This window comes from Oncorhynchus gorbuscha, linkage group LG13 (genome assembly GCF_021184085.1).
Source record: "Oncorhynchus gorbuscha isolate QuinsamMale2020 ecotype Even-year linkage group LG13, OgorEven_v1.0, whole genome shotgun sequence".
Taxonomy (NCBI): domain Eukaryota; kingdom Metazoa; phylum Chordata; class Actinopteri; order Salmoniformes; family Salmonidae; genus Oncorhynchus; species Oncorhynchus gorbuscha.
The window spans coordinates 1,497,094-1,509,965 of NC_060185.1; the positions used below are offsets into that span (position 1 = coordinate 1,497,094).

At 39.4% G+C, this 12,872-nt stretch overlaps 1 protein-coding gene across 3 annotated transcripts in view; it reads left to right on the plus strand.

Annotated features, from left to right (window-relative positions):
- Window positions 1-12,872, plus strand: part of LOC123993861 (contactin-5-like) — a 253,341-nt gene that overhangs the window by 41,979 nt on the left and 198,490 nt on the right. The gene's annotated exons all lie outside the window — the stretch shown is intronic.

Here is a 12,872-nt window from a genome sequence, read left to right on the forward strand (position 1 = left end):
GAGATACCCTGGACTATATATATCAGAGATACCCTGGACTATATATATCAGAGATACCCTGGACTATAACATCTCAGTTCACCCTGGACTATATATATCAGAGATACCCTGGACTATATATATCAGAGATACCCTGGACTATATATATCAGAGATACCCTGGACTATATATATCAGAGATACCCTGGACTATATATATCAGAGATACCCTGGACTATATATATCAGAGATACCCTGGACTATATATATCAGAGATACCCTGGACTATAACATATCAGAGATACCCTGGACTATATATATCAGAGATACCCTGGACTATATATATCAGAGATACCCTGGACTATATATATCAGAGATACCCTGGACTATAACATCTCAGAGATACCCTGGACTATATATATCAGAGATACCCTGGACTATATATATCAGAGATACCCTGGACTATATATATCAGAGATACCCTGGACTATATATATCAGAGATACCCTGGACTATATATATCAGAGATCACCCTGGACTATATATATCAGAGATACCCTGGACTATATATATCAGAGATACCCTGGACTATATATATCAGAGATACCCTGGACTATAATATATCAGAGATACCCTGGACTATATATATCAGAGATCTGGACATATTCAGAGATACCCTGGACTATATATATCAGAGATACCCTGGACTATATATATCAGAGATACCCTGGACTATATATATCAGAGATACCCTGGACTATATATATCAGAGATACCCTGGACTATAATATCTCAGTTCACCCTGGACTATAACATAGTTCAGAGATACCCTGGACTATATATATCAGAGATACCCTGGACTATATATCAGAGATTCCCTGGACTATATATATCAGAGATACCCTGGACTATATATATCAGAGATACCCTGGACTATATATATCAGAGATACCCTGGACTATATATATCAGAGATACCCTGGACTATATATATCAGAGATACCCTGGACTACAATATATCAGTTCACCCTGGACTATAATATATCAGAGATACCCTGGACTATATATATCAGAGATACCCTGGACTATATATATCAGAGATACCCTGGACTATATATATCAGAGATACCCTGGACTATATATATCAGAGATACCCTGGACTATATATATCAGAGATACCCTGGACTATAACATATCAGTTCACCCTGGACTATATATATCAGAGATACCCTGGACTATAACATCTCAGAGTATCACCCTGGACTATATATATCAGAGATACCCTGGACTATATATATCAGAGATACCCTGGACTATAACATATCAGTTCACCCTGGACTATATATATCAGAGATACCCTGGACTATATAACATATCAGAGATACCCTGGACTATATATATCAGAGATACCCTGGACTATAATATCTCAGTTCACCCTGGACTATATATATCAGAGATACCCTGGACTATATACATCTCAGATCACCCTGGACTATAACATATCAGTTCACCCTGGACTATATATATCAGAGATACCCTGGACTATATATATCAGAGATACCCTGGACTATATATATCAGAGATACCCTGGACTATAACATCTGGACTATATATATCAGAGATACCCTGGACTATATATATCAGAGATACCCTGGACTATATATATCAGAGATACCCTGGACTATAACATATCAGAGTTCACCCTGGACTATAACATATCAGAGATACCCTGGACTATATATATCAGAGATACCCTGGACTATATATATCAGAGATACCCTGGACTATATATATCAGAGATACCCTGGACTATATATATCAGAGATACCCTGGACTATATATATCAGAGATACCCTGGACTATATATATCAGAGATACCCTGGACTATAACATCAGAGATACCCTGGACTATATATATCAGAGATCTGGACTATATATATCAGAGATCACCCTGGACTATATATATCAGAGATACCCTGGACTATATATATCAGAGATACCCTGGACTATATATATCAGAGATACCCTGGACTATAACATCTCAGAGATAACATCTCAGTTCACCCTGGACTATATATATCAGAGATACCCTGGACTATATATATCAGAGATACCCTGGACTATATATATCAGAGATACCCTGGACTATATATATCAGAGATACCCTGGACTATAACATCTCAGTTCACCCTGGACTATATATATCAGAGATACCCTGGACTATATATATCAGAGATACCCTGGACTATAACATCTCAGTTCACCCTGGACTATATATATCAGAGATACCCTGGACTATAACATCTCAGTTCACCCTGGACTATATATATCAGAGATACCCTGGACTATATATATCAGAGATACCCTGGACTATATATATCAGAGATACCCTGGACTATATATATCAGAGATACCCTGGACTATATATATCAGAGATACCCTGGACTATATATATCAGAGATACCCTGGACTATATATATCAGAGATACCCTGGACTATAACATCTCAGTTCACCCTGGACTATATATATCAGAGATACCCTGGACTATAACATATCAGTTCACCCTGGACTATATATATCAGAGATACCCTGGACTATATATATCAGAGATACCCTGGACTATATATATCAGAGATACCCTGGACTATATATATCAGAGATACCCTGGACTATATATATCAGAGATACCCTGGACTATATATATCAGAGATACCCTGGACTATATATATCAGAGATACCCTGGACTATAACATCTCAGTTCACCCTGGACTATATATATCAGACCCTGGATACCCTGGACTATATATATCAGAGATACCCTGGACTATATATATCAGAGATACCCTGGACTATATATATCAGAGATACCCTGGACTATATATATCAGAGATACCCTGGACTATATATATCAGAGATACCCTGGACTATATATATCAGAGATACCCTGGACTATATATATCAGAGATACCCTGGACTATAACATCTCAGTTCACCCTGGACTATAACATCTCAGTTCACCCTGGACTATATATATCAGAGATACCCTGGACTATATATATCAGAGATACCCTGGACTATATATATCAGAGATACCCTGGACTATATATATCAGAGATACCCTGGACTATAACATCTCAGTTCACCCTGGACTATATATATCAGAGATACCCTGGACTATATATATCAGAGATACCCTGGACTATATATATCAGAGATACCCTGGACTATAACATCTCAGTTCACCCTGGACTATAACATCTCAGTTCACCCTGGACTATATATATCAGAGATACCCTGGACTATATATATCAGAGATACCCTGGACTATATATATCAGAGATACCCTGGACTATATATATCAGAGATACCCTGGACTATATATATCAGAGATACCCTGGACTATATATATCAGAGATACCCTGGACTATATATATCAGAGATACCCTGGACTATATATATCAGAGATACCCTGGACTATAACATCTCAGTTCACCCTGGACTATATATATCAGAGATACCCTGGACTATAACATCTCAGTTCACCCTGGACTATATATATCAGAGATACCCTGGACTATATATATCAGAGATACCCTGGACTATAACATCTCAGTTCACCCTGGACTATATATATCAGAGATACCCTGGACTATATATATCAGAGATACCCTGGACTATATATATCAGAGATACCCTGGACTATAACATCTCAGTTCACCCTGGACTATAACATCTCAGTTCACCCTGGACTATATATATCAGAGATACCCTGGACTATATATATCAGAGATACCCTGGACTATATATATCAGAGATACCCTGGACTATAACATCTCAGTTCACCCTGGACTATAACATCTCAGTTCACCCTGGACTATATATATCAGAGATACCCTGGACTATATATATCAGAGATACCCTGGACTATAACATATCAGAGATACCCTGGACTATATATATCAGAGATACCCTGGACTATATATATCAGAGATACCCTGGACTATATATATCAGAGATACCCTGGACTATATATATCAGAGATACCCTGGACTATATATATCAGAGATACCCTGGACTATATATATCAGAGATACCCTGGACTATATATATCAGAGATACCCTGGACTATATATATCAGAGATACCCTGGACTATATATATCAGAGATACCCTGGACTATAACATCTCAGTTCACCCTGGACTATATATATCAGAGATACCCTGGACTATATATATATCAGAGATACCCTGGACTATATATATCAGAGATACCCTGGACTATATATATCAGAGATACCCTGGACTATATATATCAGAGATACCCTGGACTATATATATCAGAGATACCCTGGACTATATATATCAGAGATACCCTGGACTATATATATCAGAGATACCCTGGACTATATATATCAGAGATACCCTGGACTATAACATCTCAGTTCACCCTGGACTATAACATCTCAGTTCACCCTGGACTATATATATCAGAGATACCCTGGACTATATATATCAGAGATACCCTGGACTATAACATCTCAGTTCACCCTGGACTATATATATCAGAGATACCCTGGACTATAACATCTCAGTTCACCCTGGACTATATATATCAGAGATACCCTGGACTATATATATCAGAGATACCCTGGACTATAACATCTCAGTTCACCCTGGACTATATATATCAGAGATACCCTGGACTATATATATATCAGAGATACCCTGGACTATATATATCAGAGATACCCTGGACTATAACATCTCAGTTCACCCTGGACTATATATATCAGAGATACCCTGGACTATAACATCTCACCCTGGTTCAGAGATACCCTGGACTATAACATCTCAGTTCACCCTGGACTATATATATATCAGAGATACCCTGGACTATATATATATATCAGAGATACCCTGGACTATATATATATCAGAGATACCCTGGACTATATATATCAGAGATACCCTGGACTATATATATCAGAGATACCCTGGACTATAACATCTCAGTTCACCCTGGACTATATATATCAGAGATACCCTGGACTATAACATCTCAGTTCACCCTGGACTATATATATCAGAGATACCCTGGACTATATATATCAGAGATACCCTGGACTATAACATCTCAGTTCACCCTGGACTATATATATCAGAGATACCCTGGACTATATATATCAGAGATACCCTGGACTATATATATCAGAGATACCCTGGACTATAACATCTCAGTTCACCCTGGACTATATATATCAGAGATACCCTGGACTATAACATCTCAGTTCACCCTGGACTATATATATCAGAGATACCCTGGACTATAACATCTCAGTTCACCCTGGACTATATATATCAGAGATACCCTGGACTATAACATCTCAGTTCACCCTGGACTATATATATCAGAGATACCCTGGACTATATATATCAGAGATACCCTGGACTATAACATCTCAGTTCACCCTGGACTATAGTATCACCCTGGACTATAATATCTCAGACCCTGGACTATATATATCAGAGATACCCTGGACTATATATATCAGAGATACCCTGGACTATATATATCAGAGATACCCTGGACTATAACATCTCAGTTCACCCTGGACTATATATATCAGAGATACCCTGGACTATATATATCAGAGATACCCTGGACTATATATATCAGAGATACCCTGGACTATAACATCTCAGTTCACCCTGGACTATAACATCTCAGTTCACCCTGGACTATATATATCAGAGATACCCTGGACTATATATATCAGAGATACCCTGGACTATAACATCTCAGTTCACCCTGGACTATATATATCAGAGATACCCTGGACTATATATATCAGAGATACCCTGGACTATAACATCTCAGTTCACCCTGGACTATATATATCAGAGATACCCTGGACTATATATATCAGAGATACCCTGGACTATAACATCTCAGTTCACCCTGGACTATATATATCAGAGATACCCTGGACTATATATATCAGAGATACCCTGGACTATAACATCTCAGTTCACCCTGGACTATATATATCAGAGATACCCTGGACTATAACATCTCAGTTCACCCTGGACTATAACATCTCAGTTCACCCTGGACTCTATATATATCAGAGATACCCTGGACTATATATATCAGAGATACCCTGGACTATAACATCTCAGTTCACCCTGGACTATAACATCTCAGTTCACCCTGGACTATATATATCAGAGATACCCTGGACTATATATATCAGAGATACCCTGGACTATATATATATCAGAGATACCCTGGACTATATATATCAGAGATACCCTGGACTATATATATCAGAGATACCCTGGACTATATATATCAGAGATACCCTGGACTATATATATCAGAGATACCCTGGACTATAACATCTCAGTTCACCCTGGACTATATATATCAGAGATACCCTGGACTATATATCAGAGATACCCTGGACTATAACATTTCAGTTCACCCTGGACTATATATATCAGAGATACCCTGGACTATATATATCAGAGATACCCTGGACTATATATATCAGAGATACCCTGGACTATATATATCAGAGATACCCTGGACTATATATATCAGAGATACCCTGGACTATATATATCAGAGATACCCTGGACTATATATATCAGAGATACCCTGGACTATATATATCAGAGATACCCTGGACTATATATATCAGAGATACCCTGGACTATAACATATCAGAGATACCCTGGACTATATATATCAGAGATACCCTGGACTATATATATCAGAGATACCCTGGACTATAACATCTCAGTTCACCCTGGACTATAACATCTCAGTTCACCCTGGACTTTGACATCTCAGTTCACCCTGGACTATATATATCAGAGATACCCTGGACTATAACATCTCAGTTCACCCTGGACTATATATATCAGAGATACCCTGGACTATATATATCAGAGATACCCTGGACTATAACATCTCAGAGATACCCTGGACTATATATATCAGAGATACCCTGGACTATATATATCAGAGATACCCTGGACTATAACATCTCAGTTCACCCTGGACTATATATATCAGAGATACCCTGGACTATATATATCAGAGATACCCTGGACTATATATATCAGAGATACCCTGGACTATGACATCTCAGTTCACCCTGGACTATAACATCTCAGTTCACCCTGGACTTTGACATCTCAGTTCACCCTGGACTATATATATCAGAGATACCCTGGACTATAACATCTCAGTTCACCCTGGACTTTGACATCTCAGTTCACCCTGGACTATATATATCAGAGATACCCTGGACTATAACATCTCAGTTCACCCTGGACTATATATATCAGAGATACCCTGGACTATATATATCAGAGATACCCTGGACTATATATATCAGAGATACCCTGGACTATATATATCAGAGATACCCTGGACTATATATATCAGAGATACCCTGGACTATATATATCAGTTCAAGAGATGAAATCTCTTGAGATGAACCATGGAGTTTTCAAGTGTTTTTTTTACAATAATACTTAGTGACATGATGCATATGTAAAGGGGAGGAGAATGTTGGGAAAGAAGAAATATTGATAATACAGATCACATTCGTTGAAGGCAACACCATAGAATTCACACTGGGAAGTATGTACACAACAAGGTGTTAGGGTATGGATGCAAAACACACATGTATTATGTATCAGATTATATTGTAAGGATGCGTGGAATTTAGCCTGTGTCCTACCTAACAAATATCCACTCTCCAGTCCCCTATATAATCCTGTCAACTATCCTCTATCCAGTCTCCTATATAATCCTGTCAACTGTCCTCTATCCAGTCTCCTATATAATCCTGTCAAATATCCACTCTGCAGTCCCCTATATAATCCTGTCAACTATCCTCTATCCAGTCTCATATCCTGTCAAATATCCACTCTCCATTCTCCTATATAATCCTGTCAAATATCCACTCTGCAGTCCCCTATATAATCCTGTCAAATATCCACTCTCCAGTCTCATATCCTGTCAAATATCCACTCTCCAGTCCCCTATATAATCCTGTCAAATATCCACTATCCAGTCTCTTTATAATCCTGTCAACTATACACTCTCCAGTCTCCTATATAATCCTGTCAAATATCCACTCTGCAGTCCCCTATATAATCCTGTCAACTGTCCACTATCCAGTCTCCTATATAATCCTGTCAACTATCACTCTCCAGTCTCCTATCCTCTATCCAGTCCCCTTATAATCCTGTCAACTATCCTCTATCCAGTCCCCTATATAATCCTGTCAACTATCCACTCTCCAGTCTCCTATCCTGTCAACTATCCACTCTCCAGTATCCTATATAATCCTGTCAAATATCCAGTCTCCTATATAATCCTGTCAAATATCCTCTATCCAGTCTCCTATATAATCCTGTCAACTATCCACTCTCCAGTCCCCTATATAATCCTGTCAAATATCCACTCTCCAGTCTCCTATCCTGTCAACTATCCACTCTCCAGTCCCCTATATAATCCTGTCAAATATCCACTCTCCAGTCCCCTATATAATCCTGTCAAATATCCACTCTCCAGTCTCCTATCCTGTCAACTGTCCACTCTCCAGTCTCCTATCCTGTCAAATATCCACTCTCCAGTCTCCTATCCTGTCAAATATCCACTCTCCAGTCTCCTATCCTGTCAAATATCCACTCTCCAGTCCCCTATATAATCCTGTCAAATATCCACTCTCCAGTCTCCTATCCTGTCAAATATCCACTCTCAAATATCCACTCTCCAGTCTCCTATCCTGTCAAATATCCACTCTCCAGTCTCCTATCCTGTCAAATATCCACTCTCCAGTCTCCTATATAATCCTGTCAAATATAAACTCTCCAGTCTCCTATCCTGTCAACTGTCCACTCTCCAGTCCCCTATATAATCCTGTCAACTATCCTGTCTATCCAGTCCCTTTATAATCCTGTCAAATATCCACTCTCCAGTCCCCTATATAATCCTGTCAACTATCCTCTATCCAGTCCCTTTATAATCCTGTCAAATATCCACTATCCAGTCTCCTTATAATCCTGTCAACTATCCACTCTCCAGTCTCCTCAAATATCCTTATAATCCAGTCAATCCTGTCAATCCACTCTCCAGTCCCCTATATAATCCTGTCAACTATCCACTATCCAGTCTCCTATATAATCCTGTCAAATATCCACTCTCCAGTCTCCTATATAATCCTGTCAACTATCCTCTATCCAGTCCCCTATATAATCCTGTCAAATATCCACTCTCCAGTCTCCTATATAATCCTGTCAAATATCCACTCTCCAGTCTCCTATATAATCCTGTCAACTATCCTCTATCCAGTCCCCTTATAATCCTGTCAACTATCCTCTATCCAGTCCCCTTATAATCCTGTCAAATATCCACTCTCCAGTCCCCTATATAATCCTGTCAAATATCCACTCTCTAGTTTCCTATATAATCCAGTCAAATATCCACTCTCCAGTTTCCTATATAATCCTGTCAAATATCCAGTCTCCTTTCCTGTCAACTGTCCACTCTCCAGTCTCATATCCTGTCAACTATCCACTCTCCAGTCCCCTATATAATCCTGTCAACTATCCACTCTCCAGTCTCCTATCCTGTCAACTATCCACTCTGCAGTCCCCTATATAATCCTGTCAACTATCCACTCTCCAGTCCCCTATATAATCCTGTCAAATATCCACTCTCCAGTCTCCTATCCTGTCAAATATCCACTCTCCAGTCTCCTATCCTGTCAAATATCCACTCAGTCCCTATATAATCCTGTCAAATATCCAGTCCCTATATAATCCTGTCAAATATAAACTCTCCAGTCTCCTATCCTGTCAACTGTCCACTCTCCAGTCCCCTATATAATCCTGTCAACTATCCTCTATCCAGTCCCTTTATAATCCTGTCAAATATCCACTATCCAGTCTCCTTATAATCCTGTCAACTATCCACTCAGTCTCCAGTCTCAAATATAATCCAGTCAAATATCCACTCTACAGTCCCCTATATAATCCTGTCAAATATCCACTATCCAGTCTCCTATATAATCCTGTCAAATATCCACTCTCCAGTCTCCTATATAATCCTGTCAAATATCCACTCTCCAGTCTCCTATATCAAATATCCTGTCAAATATCCACTCTCCAGTCTCCTATCCTGTCAACTGTCCACTCTCCAGTACCCTATATAATCCTGTCAACTATCCTCTATCCAGTCCCCTATATAATCCTGTCAAATATCCACTCTCCAGTCCCCTATATAATCCTGTCAAATATCCACTCTCCAGTCTCCTATCCTGTCAAATATCCACTCTCCAGTCTCCTATCCTGTCAAATATCCACTCTCCAGTCTCCTATCCTGTCAAATATCCACTCTCCAGTACCCTATATAATCCTGTCAAATATAAACTCTCCAGTCTCCTATCCTGTCAACTGTCCACTCTCCAGTCCCCTATATAATCCTGTCAACTATCCTCTATCCAGTCCCTTTATAATCCTGTCAAATATCCACTCTCCAGTCCCCTATATAATCCTGTCAACTATCCTCTATCCAGTCCCTTTATAATCCTGTCAAATATCCACTATCCAGTCTCCTTATAATCCTGTCAACTATCCACTCTCCAGTCTCCTTATAATCCTGTCAAATATCCACTCTACAGTCCCCTATATAATCCTGTCAACTGTCCACTATCCAGTCTCCTATATAATCCTGTCAAATATCCACTCTCCAGTCTCCTATATAATCCTGTCAAATATCCACTCTCCAGTCTCCTATATAATCCTGTCAAATATCCACTCTCCAGTCTCCTATCCTGTCAACTATCCACTCTCCAGTCTCCTATCCTGTCAAATATCCACTCTCCAGTCTCCTATCCTGTCAAATATCCACTCTCCAGTCTCCTATATAATCCTGTCAACTATCCTCTATCCAGTCCCCTATATAATCCTGTCAAATATCCACTCTCCAGTCTCCTATATAATCCTGTCAAATATCCACAGTCTCCTATATAAGTCTCCTATATAATCCTGTCAAAATATACTCTCCAGTCTCCTATCCAGTCCAGTCCCCTTATAATCCTGTCAACTATCCTCTATCCAGTCCCGTTATAATCCTGTCAAATATCCACTCTCCAGTCCCCTATATAATCCTGTCAAATATCCACTCTCTAGTTTCCTATATAATCCAGTCAAATATCCACTCTCCAGTTTCCTATATAATCCTGTCAAATATCCAGTCTCCTTTCCTGTCAACTGTCCACTCTCCAGTCTCATATCCTGTCAAATATCCACTCTCCAGTCCCCTATATAATCCTGTCAAATATCCAGTCTCCTTTCCTGTCAACTATCCACTCTGCAGTCCCCTATATAATCCTGTCAAATATCCACTATCCAGTCCCCTATATAATCCTGTCAAATATCCACTCTCCAGTCTCCTATCCTGTCAAATATCCACTCTCCAGTCCCCTATATAATCCTGTCAAATATCCACTATCCAGTCCCCTATATAATCCTGTCAAATATCCACTCTCCAGTCTCCTATCCTGTCAACTATCCACTCTCCAGTCCCCTATATAATCCTGTCAACTATCCACTCTCCAGTCCCCTATATAATCCTGTCAACTATCCACTCTCCAGTCCCCTATATAATCCTGTCAACTATCCACTCTGCAGTCCCCTATATAATCCTGTCAAATATCCACTCTCCAGTCCCCTATATAATCCTGTCAAATATCCACTCTCCAGTCTCCTATCCTGTCAAATATCCACTCTCCAGTCTCCTATCCTGTCAAATATCCACTCTCCAGTACCCTATATAATCCTGTCAAATATAAACTCTCCAGTCTCCTATCCTGTCAACTGTCCACTCTCCAGTCCCCTATATAATCCTGTCAACTATCCTCTATCCAGTCCCTTTATAATCCTGTCAAATATCCACTCTCCAGTCCCCTATATAATCCTGTCAACTATCCTCTATCCAGTCCCTTTATAATCCTGTCAAATATCCACTATCCAGTCTCCTTATAATCCTGTCAACTATCCACTCTCCAGTCTCCTTATAATCCTGTCAAATATCCACTCTACAGTCCCCTATATAATCCTGTCAACTGTCCACTATCCAGTCTCCTATATAATCCTGTCAAATATCCACTCTCCAGTCTCCTATCCTGTCAAATATCCACTCTCCAGTCTCCTATCCTGTCAAATATCCACTCTCCAGTCTCCTATATAATCCTGTCAACTATCCTCTATCCAGTCCCCTATATAATCCTGTCAAATATCCACTCTCCAGTCTCCTATATAATCCTGTCAAATATCCACTCTCCAGTCTCCTATATAATCCTGTCAACTATCCTCTATCCAGTCCCCTTATAATCCTGTCAAATATCCACTCTCCAGTCCCCTATATAATCCTGTCAAATATCCACTCTCTAGTTTCCTATATAATCCAGTCAAATATCCACTCTCCAGTTTCCTATATAATCCTGTCAAATATCCAGTCTCCTTTCCTGTCAACTGTCCACTCTCCAGTCTCCTATCCTGTCAACTATCCACTCTGCAGTCCCCTATATAATCCTGTCAAATATCCACTCTCCAGTCCCTATATAATCCTGTCAAATATCCACTCTCCAGTCCCTATATAATCATGTCAACTATCCACTCTCCAGTCCCTGTCAAATATCCATAATCCTGTCAACTATCCTCTATCCAGTCTCCTATATAATCCTGTCAACTATCCACTCTCCAGTCTCCTATATAATCCTGTCAACTATCCACTCTCCAGTCCCCTATATAATCCTGTCAAATATCCACTCTCCAGTCCCTGTCAACTATCCACTCTCCAGTCCCCTAT